Raw genomic sequence first — 12951 nt, 5'->3', positions numbered from 1 at the left:
TTTTTTTGACTACTTCCGGTTTTTGGATCATTGTCGGGATAGTTTTAACAAGTTGTTTGGTTACCTAACCTTCTGTACAAGAAGTTTCAGAAAAATCCATTCAGCTGTTTTCCCAACAAAGAAAAATAGAAGAGCATTTTCAGTAATTTAAGGATTTTTCAACTTTTTTCCAAGATTGAGGCTCTTTTTCGACCACTTATATTATTTCAATGCTTTTATTTTTGGACTCACGCTATAGTCCACCGATAGGACTCTGAGTAAAAAAAAGTTTAAGAAAAATCGTAGTTTTCGTTTTCGATAAAATGGCGTCTCAAAATGCTTCAAAACGGAAAATACTAGATTTTCGGCGTACCATAATTTATTTTCTAGCCATCTAAATCGTATCATTCAGATGTCATATGATAGTCCATTAATGGGGCTATCCAGCGATACTTTAGTTCTTTTGATCCGCTAAAATCTGATGGAGAAATCAAGTTTTTCGCAAGAGAGCTATTTTTTTTAACCTTTTTTCTTCATTTTTTGAATACTTCCGGTATGGAGATTACTGTCGGGATAGTTTTAATAACCGGATTGGCTTATCAAATAGCCACAGGGCTATGTAATGAAATATTACATTGTCTGATCAGATAAAATGCCCCTGGGAAATCCTATTTGATTCAGTGACACCCGGCTGAGAAATCGCGATTTTTTACTATATTTTCTCAAAATATCGAATATTTTTTCGACTACTTCCGGTTTACGGACCATTGTCGGAATAAATTTAACAAGTGGTATGGGAACTTAACTTGATCAGTTGGACAGTTTTTTAAAACAAAGGAATTTAGAAAATATTTAACGATAATTAGCAAATAGTTGGTAGTCTGATTCCAATGTGTTACCTCCCTTATACCATTAGACGTACATTAGATTTACACAAATATAACGATTTTTCGACTTTTTTCATAGATTTTGACCCTTTTTGGACCATTTATACAATATTGAGGCTTTTATATTTGGATTCACACCCTAGACCACCGTTAGGACTCTAAGTAACAGAAGTTTAAGAAAGGAAATGAGAATAGTTTTCGAGATAAAAGCGTCCGAATAGGTTCCAAAAAGAAAAATACTAGATTTTCAGCATCTCATAATATATTGCCTAACCAGCGAATTTTTACCACTGAGATGTCATAAGATCGTCCATTGTTCGGGCTATCCAATGACACTTTAGTTGTTTTGATTCGGTGAAATATGGCGTAGTAATCACTTTTTTCGCAAGATCACCATTTTTTACTTTTTAAGATATTTTGTTGACTACTTCCGGTTTTTACATCATTGTCCGAATAGTTTTAACAAATTGTTTGGATATTCAACTTTATGTACCTAAAGTTTCAGAAACATCCATTGACCTGTTTTCAAAACAAAGAAAAATAGAAGAGCATTTTCAGTAATTTAAGGATTTTTCAACTTTTTTCCAAGATTGAGGCTCTTTTTCGACCACTTTTATTATTTCAATGCTTTTATTTTTGGACCCACGCCATAGTCCGCCGATCAGATAAAATGCCCCTGGGAAATCCTATTTGATTCAGTGACACCCGGCTGAGAAATCGCGATTTTTTACTATATTTTCTCAAAATATCGAATATTTTTTCGACTACTTCCGGTTTACGGATCATTGTCGGAATAAATTTAACAAGTGGTATGGGAACTTAACTTGATCTGTTGGACAGTTTTTAAAACAAAGGAATTTAGAAGATATTTAACAATAATTAGCAAATAATTGGTAGTCAAAATGCTCCAAAACGGAAAATACTAGATTTTTGGCGTACCATAATTTATTCTCTAGCCATCTAAATCGTATCATTCAGAGAGTCCATTAATTGGGCTATCCAGCGATACTTTAGTTCTTTTGATCCGCTAACATCTGATGGAGAAATCAAGTTTTTCGCAAGAGCGCTATTTTTTTTAACCTTTTTTCTTCATTTTTTGAATCCTTCCGGTATGGAGATTATTGTCGGGATAGTTTTAATAACCGGATTGGCTTATCAAATAGCCACAGGGCTATGTAATGAAATATTACATTGTCTGGTCAGATAAAATGCCCCTGGGAAATCCTATGTTCAAAAGTGTCAAAAATATAAAAATGTCAAAATATCGAAAATTAAATTTCAATAGAGAGAGAGAGAAATGGGTTTTAACGTCCACTCGACACAAACTAGGTCATTTCGGGACTAACACATGGTTTAATTTTATTTCAATAATTCACTTGCGCGTAGGGGTCTTTAGCAGTGGGAGGAAACCGGAGGACCCGGAGAAAACCCACAAGGTTGGACAGGCGACCTTACTCCTTGTCACGTACAACCGGGGATTCGAAACCACGCCAGTCGACTCAATGACAGACTTTATGATACAGCGCGCGCACGCTAACTATTCAGCCATCCAACCCCCCAAATTTCAATAACTCAATACATATTATACATGGTTAGAATCGTAATTAAGACAGCTATCTGAATGTATAACGTTTTTTTTTTGAAAATCTGTTAAAATGAAGAAATAATAGAGCATTTTCTAAAATTTGACGATTTTTCAACTTTTTTCGATTTTCAGTCCGTTATTTTACCTATTCCAGACACTTCAAAGTCTTATTGGATGGATTCATGCACACGACAACCGGGGGGGGGGACTCTCGATAGGGAAAGTTTAAGAAAAATCCTTGGAGTAGTTTTCGAGATATAGGCGTCCAAAAACGCTCCAAATCGGAAAATACTTGATTTTCAGAATGTCATATTTTACTGCCCTCTCATAGGATTCGTGTGAAATTGGTATCATATGATAGTCAAATCGCCGGGCTACCCACCGATACCTTAATTTTTTAATGCGTTGATATCGGGTGGAGAAATCACGTTTTTCCTAAAAGCACCCATTTTTTGCGTTTTCTTCAAAATATCGGACAATTTTTCGACCTCTTCCGGTATAAGGATCATTGTCGAAATAGCTTTATCAGTTGGATTTGGACTATAACTTCATGTTCCAGAAGTTTCAGAAACGTCGATTCCGCCGTAAAACGAAACTCGGGCTCATAAATTGGGCAGAAAATTCGAAAAAAAAATCGAAAAATAAAGGGTGATAACTCTGAATGAAAGTTATATTACTGGAATCGGATTGCCTTCAAGTACCCCAAAATGTAGGTCAAATTTGAAAATTTTGAAAAAATTACAAAAATTGTCTCTTAAACAACGTATTTTTAAATTTCGAACGACAAATGCCATAGATGAATGTTCGAAATTGAAAAATGTGAGATAGCCATTGTCTCGGAAAAGATCCAGGGTTTCTAAAAATGTGAATTGTTTTAAAATAGGTAAAGAATTGGCGAAACCACGGCCGATTTTTGATTTATTGCTACCGTTCGAAATTCGGCAATTTCCGGTCTGCGCAGAAGTTTCAAAAATACTTTATCAAGTAGCCACCGCATGGTTTCCCTATAGAAAACTGAACCCCAGATCGATATCTATTTTCGATCATGGAGAAATAGGCTCCCGCGGTAATTAATAATAATAATAATAATAATAATAATAACTAGACCTGCAAGCAGCACTGAACCGGCTTTCAAGAATCAGACAGGAAGTGCATCATACAATAGCCCACTCAACGTGTTACCAAAAGATACTTTAGATGTTTTGATGCGGTCACACCCGACGGTGAAATCACGATTTTTGCAAGAGCACCGATTTTTACTGTTGTTTTTTTTTAAATATCGAATATTTTTTCGACTACTTCCGGTTTACGGATCATTGTCGGGATAGATTAAACACGTTGTATGGGAACTTAGCTTCATGTACCAGAAGTTTCAGAAAGATCCATTGGTCAGTTTTTAAAAGAAAGGAAAATTAGAAGATATTTAACGATATTTAGCAAATAAATGTTAGTCTGATACCAGTGTGTTATCTCCCTTATACCATGAGAAGATATAACGATTTTTCGACTTTTTTCAAAGATTGTGGCCCTTTTTGGACCATTTATACTATTCTGAGGATTTTAAATTTGGATTCACACCCTAGACCACCGTTAGGACACTAAGTAACAGAAGTTTAAGAACGGAAAAATGAAATGAAATGAAATGAAATGGGGTTTAACGTCCTACTGTTTTGCTCCGAACTGGGCTAATGAAGACGGGCATACGCCATACAGTGTGCTATGAAGGAAATTTTGCCCGGACAGCGGCACTACGGCCTACTCTTAAATCGAATTCCAACTGTCAAGGGATCTTTTACGTGCACGCCATTGTGTACACGGGACCTCGGTTTATCGTCTCATCCGAATGACTAGACAGCTGTCCTTGTCAGGCCCTCCGTCCTGCATCACTGACAAGGGGAAACCACGCCGGAAAATCTGGATGAACTTTCTCGGCCAAAGCAGGGATCGAACACCCGACCTCCAGGCTAGCGAGCCAGCGCCTTACCCACTTAGCCACCGTGATCCCCCATTAAGAACGGAAATAAGAGAAGTTTACGGTATGAAAGCATCTGAATAGCCCCCAAAAATGAAAATACTATACTTTCAGCGTCCCATTATATATTGCCTAACCAGCGAATTTTACCATTTAGATGTCATACGACCGTCCATTGTTCGGGCTATCCAATGACACTTTAGTTGTTTTGATTCGATAAAATCTGACGTAGTAATCACTTTTTTCGCAAGATCACCATTTTTTTTACTTTTTATTCTCAAAATATCGGATATTTTTTCGACTACTTCCGGTTTTTGGATCATTGTCGAGATAGTTTTAACAAGTTGTTGGTTACCTAACCTTCTGTACAAGAAGTTTCAGAAAAATCCATTCAGCTGTTTTCCCAACAAAGAAAAATAGAAGAGCATTTTGAGTAATTTAAGGATTTTTCAAATTTTTTCCAAGATTGAGGCTCTTTTTCGACCACTTATATTATTTCAATGCTTTTATTTTTGGACTCACGCTAAGAAAAATCGTAGTTTTCGAGAAAATGGCGTCTCAAAATGCTCCAAAACGGAAAATACTAGATTTTCGGCGTACCATAATTTATTTTCTAGCCATCTAAATCGTATAATGCATATGTCATATGATAGTCCATTAATGGGGCTACCCAGCGAAACTTTAGTTCTTTTGATCCGCTAAGATCTGATGGAGAAATCAAGATTTTCGCAAGAGCGCTATTTTTTTTTAACCTTTTTTCTTCATTTTTTGAATACTTCCGGTATGGAGATTATTGTCGGGATAGTTTTAATAACCGGATTGGCTTATCAAATAGCCACAGGGCTATGTAATGAAATATTACATTGTCTGATCAGATAAAATGCCCCTGGGAAATCCTATGTTCAAAAGTGTCAAAAATATAAAAATGTCAAAATATCGAAAATTAAATTTCAATAACTCAATACATATTATACATGGTTAGAATCGTAATTAGTACAGCTATCTGAATGTATAACTTTTTTTTGAAAATCTGTTAAAATAAAGAAATAATACAGCATTTTCTAAAATTTGACGATTTTTCAACTTTTTTCGATTTTCAGTCCGTTATTTTACCTATTCCAGACACTTTAAAGTCTTATTGGATGGATTCATGAACACGACTACCGTGGGGAATCTCGATAGGGAAAGTTTAAGAAAAATCCTTGGAGTAGTTTTCGAGATATAGGCGTCCAAAAACGCTCCAAATCATAGGATTCGTGTGAAATTGGTATCATATGATTGTCAAATCCCCGGCTACCCACTGATACCTTAATTTCTTTTTCCCAAAAGCACCTATTTTTTGCGTTTTCTTCAAAATATCGGACAATTTTTCGACCACTTCCGGTTTAAGGATCCTTGTCGAAATACCTTTATCAGTTTGTTTTGGACTATAACTTCATGTTCCAGAAGTTTCAGAAACGTCGATTCGGCCGTAAAACGAAACTCGGGCTCACAAAATGGGCAGAAAATTCGAAAAAAATCGAAAAATAAAGGGTGATAACTCTGTATGAAAGTTATATTACTGGAATCGGATTGCCTTCAAGTACCCAAAAATGTAGGTCAAATTTGAAAATTTTGAAAAATAACAAAAATTGTCACTTAAACAACATTTTTCATTTTTCGAACGCTAGAAGTCAGCGACGAAGTTTCGAAATTTCGCAATTTTCAACTGCTATCGTCCGAGAAAAGACTCAGGGTTTCTGAAAATGTCATTTGTATGAAAATAGGTACAGACTTGACGAAGCTGCGGCCGTTTTTTAATTTTTATGCACCGCACAAAATTCGGCCACTTCTGGTCTGTGCAGAAGTTTCAAAAATACTTTATCAAGTAGCCACCACATGGTTTTCCGATAGAAATTTGAACTCCAGATCGATATCTGTTTTCGATCATGGAGAAATAGGCTCCCACGGTAAATAATAATAATAACTAGACCTGCAAGCAGCACCGAACCGACTTTCAGGAATCAGACAGGAAGTGTGTCATACAATAGCCCATTTATCGAGCTACCAAACGATACTTTAGATGTTTTGATGCTGTCACACCCGACGGTGAAATCACGATTTTTGCAAGAGCACCGATTTTTACTGAATTTTTTTAATTATCGAATATTTTTCGACTCTTTCCGGTTTACGGATCATTGTCGGGATAGATTTAACACGTTTTATGGGAACTTAACTTCCTGTACCAGAAGTTTCAGAAAGATCCATTGGACAGTTTTTAAAAGTAGGGTGCCCCGAGCAGCTCTAAGAAATTTGGTCTAACCTGGAGAGGTGTTGACTGTTCAAAGACGAATTTCTCAATGATGACGAAACAGGCTCGGGCACACTCGGAGCACGTGCTCGGAGAAAATATTCACTATATAGGCCATGCACGTGTTATTGTCACAACATCAAATGGTAAATAAAGACATGTTAAAAATATTCTCATTACGCTTTTGTCTTTGGATATTATTGGATCGCTAACTACGTTAAAAATTCTAAAAATTATTGTCGTTTTTATTTTTCAATTCAGTATTTATTTACAGAGTGCTGTCGTTTAGTTTCGGCGATTTCACATCTCCCAATAACGTGTGTTGGGCAAGAAAAGAGTACAACCGGTATTTTTCTTTTAATTTTGCAAGGTTTGTGAAATAGTCGTTAAATTGCCCAAGACGAGTTTTGCCAAGTTAAGAAATTTAACAAATTGTTTCGTATTTTAAATTTGCTACCGGAAATTAATCGAAACGAAGGGTAGCCTCGATTGACCAGATTTACTGTTCGAGACTATTGGCTTTTAGGGTTCAAGGTAAACAATTCTTTTTATTTTGTTCAGGCATTGACCGTCGGACTCTTTTTAATTTGTTGTCAATCTATTCAATTAGCAGGCATGACGTCCAAAGATGAATTACTATCCAGCATTGGTTTGGGCGATCTCTATGATCTTGGTACAATAACTAAACTTCCCTTTGCAAAAATTAAAAATAGGCTGGTACTAGGTAGGCATCATTAATAAATTTCCGACCAATACAGAGCACCAGTCTATAATTACTGCTTTACATGACGACAGCGTGACGTTTGATGACAACGGTATTGGAAGTAGGCTGGTCAGACTGAAGACACATTTTAATAAATCTTTAAATTATATGACGATTATCTCGACAGCCTCTTTTTCCCCGGGATAGTGGAGATAGTGGATAAGACACCATCGGCAGATACCAGCACGATACATTTAATAAATAGAGGGACGCAAACATCTGTCGATGCTGTGACTTTGACCAAGTTAAATAGGGAAAATAAGAATTTATTAAGAAGGATCAATAGGTATACATAAACAATTTTGCGTTTAAAAAATCGACTAAGGAAGACCTCAAAAGAATTGATTCGCGCGAAGGCTAATAATAATAAAGTTTTGACAAATTAAAAAAACTGGTTGTAAGTCCCAACCTCGTGTGGAAGAATTAATTTGTATGATGTCGAAAATCAAAGATACACTTCAGAATGCCATAATTTGGTCAGAAAGTACAATGTACATTGCAAAAAGTTTACTTGAGTATCGAGATGACTTTAATCTTTCGTGTTCGAGTTCTGCCATGCCTCACAACAAATTACTAGAAACCGTGTTCAGTCATCTCGATCGCGCCCTCGTCTAATATTTTTGGCAAGGAAGCGTCCATTTTATATAAAATGAATAAATCTGATGAATGGCTAAAAAATCTTTTACCTGATCAACGTAATTTGGTCTTAATGGATGCTGAAACTAGGGTTGGGCCAATATGCTTAAGATGGCACTATGTGGGAAGCTTGTTTAAATGGAGTTTTAATTCATTTGCAGACGTGATAGCGAAAGCAATAATGGACCATTGCACGTCAGATATGAACATTCTCATGGTAATTCGGGTGACGTAGTAATCACTTTTTTCGCAAGATCACCATTTTTTTACTTTTTATTCTCAAAATATCGGATATTTTTTCGACTACTTCCGGTTTTTGGATCATTGTCGAGATAGTTTTAACAAGTTGTTGGTTACCTAACCTTCTGTACAAGAAGTTTCAGAAAAATCCATTCAGCTGTTTTCCCAACAAAGAAAAATAGAAGAGCATTTTGAGTAATTTAAGGATTTTTCAAATTTTTTCCAAGATTGAGGCTCTTTTTCGACCACTTATATTATTTCAATGCTTTTATTTTTGGACTCACGCTAAGAAAAATCGTAGTTTTCGTTTTCGAGAAAATGGCGTCTCAAAATGCTCCAAAACGGAAAATACTAGATTGTCGGCGTACCATAATTTATTTTCTAGCCATCTAAATCGTATAATGCATATGTCATATGATAGTCCATTAATGGGGCTACCCAGCGAAACTTTAGTTCTTTTGATCCGCTAAGATCTGATGGAGAAATCAAGATTTTCGCAAGAGCGCTATTTTTTTTTAACCTTTTTTCTTCATTTTTTGAATACTTCCGGTATGGAGATTATTGTCGGGATAGTTTTAATAACCGGATTGGCTTATCAAATAGCCACAGGGCTATGTAATGAAATATTACATTGTCTGATCAGATAAAATGCCCCTGGGAAATCCTATGTTCAAAAGTGTCAAAAATATCAAAATGTCAAAATATCGAAAATTAAATTTCAATAACTCAATACATATTATACATGGTTAGAATCGTAATTAATTATCGAATATTTTTCGACTCTTTCCGGTTTACGGATCATTGTCGGGATAGATTTAACACGTTTTATGGGAACTTAACTTCCTGTACCAGAAGTTTCAGAAAGATCCATTGGACAGTTTTTAAAAGTATGGTGCCCCGAGCAGCTCTAAGAAATTTGGTCTAACCTGGAGAGGTGTTGACTGTTCAAAGACGAATTTCTCAATGATGACGAAACAGGCTCGGGCACACTCGGAGCACGTGCTCGGAGAAAATATTCACTATATAGGCCATGCACGTGTTATTGTCACAACATCAAATGGTAAATAAAGACATGTTAAAAATATTCTCATTACGCTTTTGTCTTTGGATATTATTGGATCGCTAACTACGTTAAAAATTCTAAAAATTATTGTCGTTTTTATCTTTCAATTCAGTATTTATTTACAGAGTGCTGTCGTTTAGTTTCGGCTATTTCACATCTCCCAATAACGTGTGTTGGGCAAGAAAAGAGTACAACCGGTATTTTTCTTTTAATTTTGCAAGGTTTGTGAAATAGTCGTTAAATTGCCCAAGACGAGTTTTGCCAAGTTAAGAAATTTAACAAATTGTTTCGTATTTTAAATTTGCTACCGGAAATTAATCGAAACGAAGGGTAGCCTCGAAAAGTAGAAATTAAGAAATTAACACACCACGCTATTAGCGACTTTTCGCCCCTCGTTTTTTCCTAATTTCTACTTTTCGACTTGCATTTTGGCTTGTATACCGTCTTGTATACCGTGCCGATATATACAATATACAACAACATACATGGCGATTGGGTGGTCTAGGGGTTTAACACGTGAGCGTGAAATCACAAGGTTTCGATTCCCCGCTTAAACATGACAGGGGAGTAGGATCGCTTGTCCAACCTTGTGGGTTTTCTCCGGATACCCCAGTTTCTATCCACTGCTAAAGACCCCTACGTGCAAACGAATTATTGAAATGATTTAGTTTGCAACGAGTGGATGTTAAGCCAGCCTGGAGGTCGGGTGTTCGATCACTGCATTGGTCGAGAAAGTTCATCCAGATTTTCCGGCGGATTCCCCCTTGTCAGTGATGCAGGACGTGGAGGTCTGGTGTTCGGTCCCTGCATTGCCCGAGAAAGTTCATCCTGATATTCCGGCGGATTCCCCCTTGTCAGTGATGCAGGACGTGGGGGGGGGGGGGGGCTGACAAGGACAACTGTCGCATACCAAGCCAAAATGCAACTCGAAAAGTAGAAATTAGGAAATAAACACACGCGCTATTAGCGACCTATCATTTTGGCTCGCTGTCGTACTGGCGACTTTTCGAGTTTCGCCTCGGAAGTGGTTGTAGTCACAATTTGCCAGGTCGCATTTAAATACATGCAATTTGCGTTAACAAAATAGTCTGTATGATAAAGTCTAGTATTGAAGGCGATTTTAGCGACCTATGATTTTGGCTTGCTGTCGTGCTGTCGACTTTTCGCCTCGGAAGTTGATGTAGTCTCTACTTTCAAGGTCACATTAGAATACGCGCATTGATAATTGAATTTCATTTAGGCCTACTGTGGTTTCATACCGCATATAAAATATACAGGTTTTCCCGATTGTATATTATTATTTTATTTCAAATTATATTATCACCATTGGTAGGAAATGTAAGAACGAGTCGAATAGTGACGTTTCAGTACAGCCGCCAAAATTCTCGTGGAGGTCTGGTGTTCGGTCCCTGCATTGCCAGAGAAAGTTCATCCTGATTTTCCGGCGGATTCCCCCTTGTCAGTGATGGAGGACGTGGGGGGGGGCTGACAAGGACAACTGTCGCATACCAAGCCAAAATGCAACTCGAAAAGTAGAAATTAGGAAATAAACACACGCGCTATTAGCGACCCATCATTTTGGCTCGCTGTCGTACTGGCGACTTTTCGAGTTTCGCCTCGGAAGTGGTTGTAGTCACAATTTGCCAGGTCGCATTTAAATACATGCAATTTGCGTTAACAAAATAGTCTGTATGATAAAGTCTAGTATTGAAGGCGATTTTAGCGACCTATGATTTTGGCTTGCTGTCGTTCTGTCGACTTTTCGCCTCGGAAGTTGATGTAGTCTCTACTTTCAAGGTCACATTAGAATACGCGCATTGATAATTGAATTTCATTTAGGCCTACTGTGGTTTCATACAGCATATAAAATATACAGGTTTTCCCGATTGTATATTATTATTTTATTTCAAATTATATTATCACCATTGGTAGGAAATGTAAGAACGGGTCGAATAGTGACGTTTCAGTACAGCCGCCAAAATTCTCTAATGATTGTAAGCATGTCTTACAAATAAAATTGAAATTTCTATGAGGATCCATATTCTGGGTCATTACGGTACCTGCAATTAAGAATGGGTTTATTGAACATGCAAAACGTTAAAAAGGAAAATCCTTGGATGAGACTGGCATGTAGAGGCTGAATATATATTGTTCTGTCGGGAGGGGGGGGGGGGGTAACGTCCACTCGACACAAACTGAGAGTTATTCAGTGACTAACATGCTGCAATTTTATTTTAAAAATTGGCGATGAGAGAGAGAGAAAAAGAGAAATTAAATAAAATTGGGGTTTAACGTCCTACTGTTCTGCTCCGAACTGGGCTAATGAAGACGGGCATACGCCATACAGTGTGCCATAAGGGAAATTTTGCCCGGACAGCGGCAATACGGCCTACTCTTATATCGAATCCGAACTAACTGTCAAGGGATATTTTATGTACACGGAACCTCGGTTATTTCTATACCATCCGAACAACTAGACACTTGTTCTTGTCAGCCCCCCCCCCCACGTCCTGCATCACTGACAAGGGGGAATCCGCCGGAAAATCAGGATGAACTTTCTCGGGCAATGCAGGGATCGAACACCAGACCTCCACGTCCTGCATCACTGACAAGGGGGAATCCGCCGGAAAATCTGGATGAACTTTCTCGACCAATGCAGTGATCGAACACCCGACCTCCAGGCTGGCTTAACATCCACTCGTTGCAAACTAAATCATTTCAATAATTCGTTTGCACGTAGGGGTCTTTAGCAGTGGATAGAAACTGGGGTATCCGGAGAAAACCCACAAGATTGGACAAGCGATCCTACTCCCCTGTCATGTTTAAGCGGGGAATCGAAACCACACCACTTGAATCAATGTCAGACCTTGTGATTTCACGCGCACGTGTTAAACCCATAGACCACCCAATCGCCATGTATGTTGTTGTATATTGTATATATCGGTACGGGAAATTTGTTTTATAATAGGCCTATATAATAAATTAAATCGTTGTAGCCTAAGGTGTGTTTTTTTATCAGACATTTTTGGCAGATACAATATCCCAGTTGGCGGAAAAAAAATATGAACATTCTTTTAATATAAAAATTATTATCAATTTTGATGGAAAAGAATGAAAGGTGTGTTTTTTTTATCAGACATTTTTGGCAGATACAACATCCCAGTTGGCGGGAAAAAAATATGAACATTCTTTTTATATAAAAATTATTATCCATTTTGACGGAAAAGAATGAAATACAGTGTGAGCCCTGTTGTACGTATTCAAATGCGACCTGGAAAACTAAGACTACAACAACTTCCGAGGCAAAAAGTCGTTAATAGCGTGGCGTGTTAATTTCCTAATTTCTACTTTTCGAGTTGCATTTTGGGTTGTATAGCTTGTTGGCGCCTTCTTACTGACATCAATAAATACAAAAATATGACTAAGTCGAAAGTCGACAAGACGGCATACAAGCAAAAATGCAAGTCGAAAAGTAGAAATTAGGAAAAAACGAGGGGCGAAAATTCGCTAATAGCGTGGTGTGTTAATTTCTTAAT

The 12951-nt window shown here is 37.3% G+C and overlaps 1 protein-coding gene across 5 annotated transcripts in view; it reads left to right on the top strand.

Annotated features, from left to right (window-relative positions):
* Positions 1-12951, top strand: part of LOC126830378 (chordin-like protein 2) — a 424750-nt gene that overhangs the window by 203437 nt on the left and 208362 nt on the right. The window lies entirely within an intron of this gene.

Source organism: Patella vulgata, chromosome 1, assembly GCF_932274485.2.
Source record: "Patella vulgata chromosome 1, xgPatVulg1.2, whole genome shotgun sequence".
In the NCBI taxonomy this organism is placed as follows: Eukaryota; Metazoa; Mollusca; class Gastropoda; family Patellidae; genus Patella; species Patella vulgata.
The sequence above is the reverse complement of the archived record's forward strand: the minus strand, read 5'-3'. Positions and strand labels throughout refer to the sequence as shown.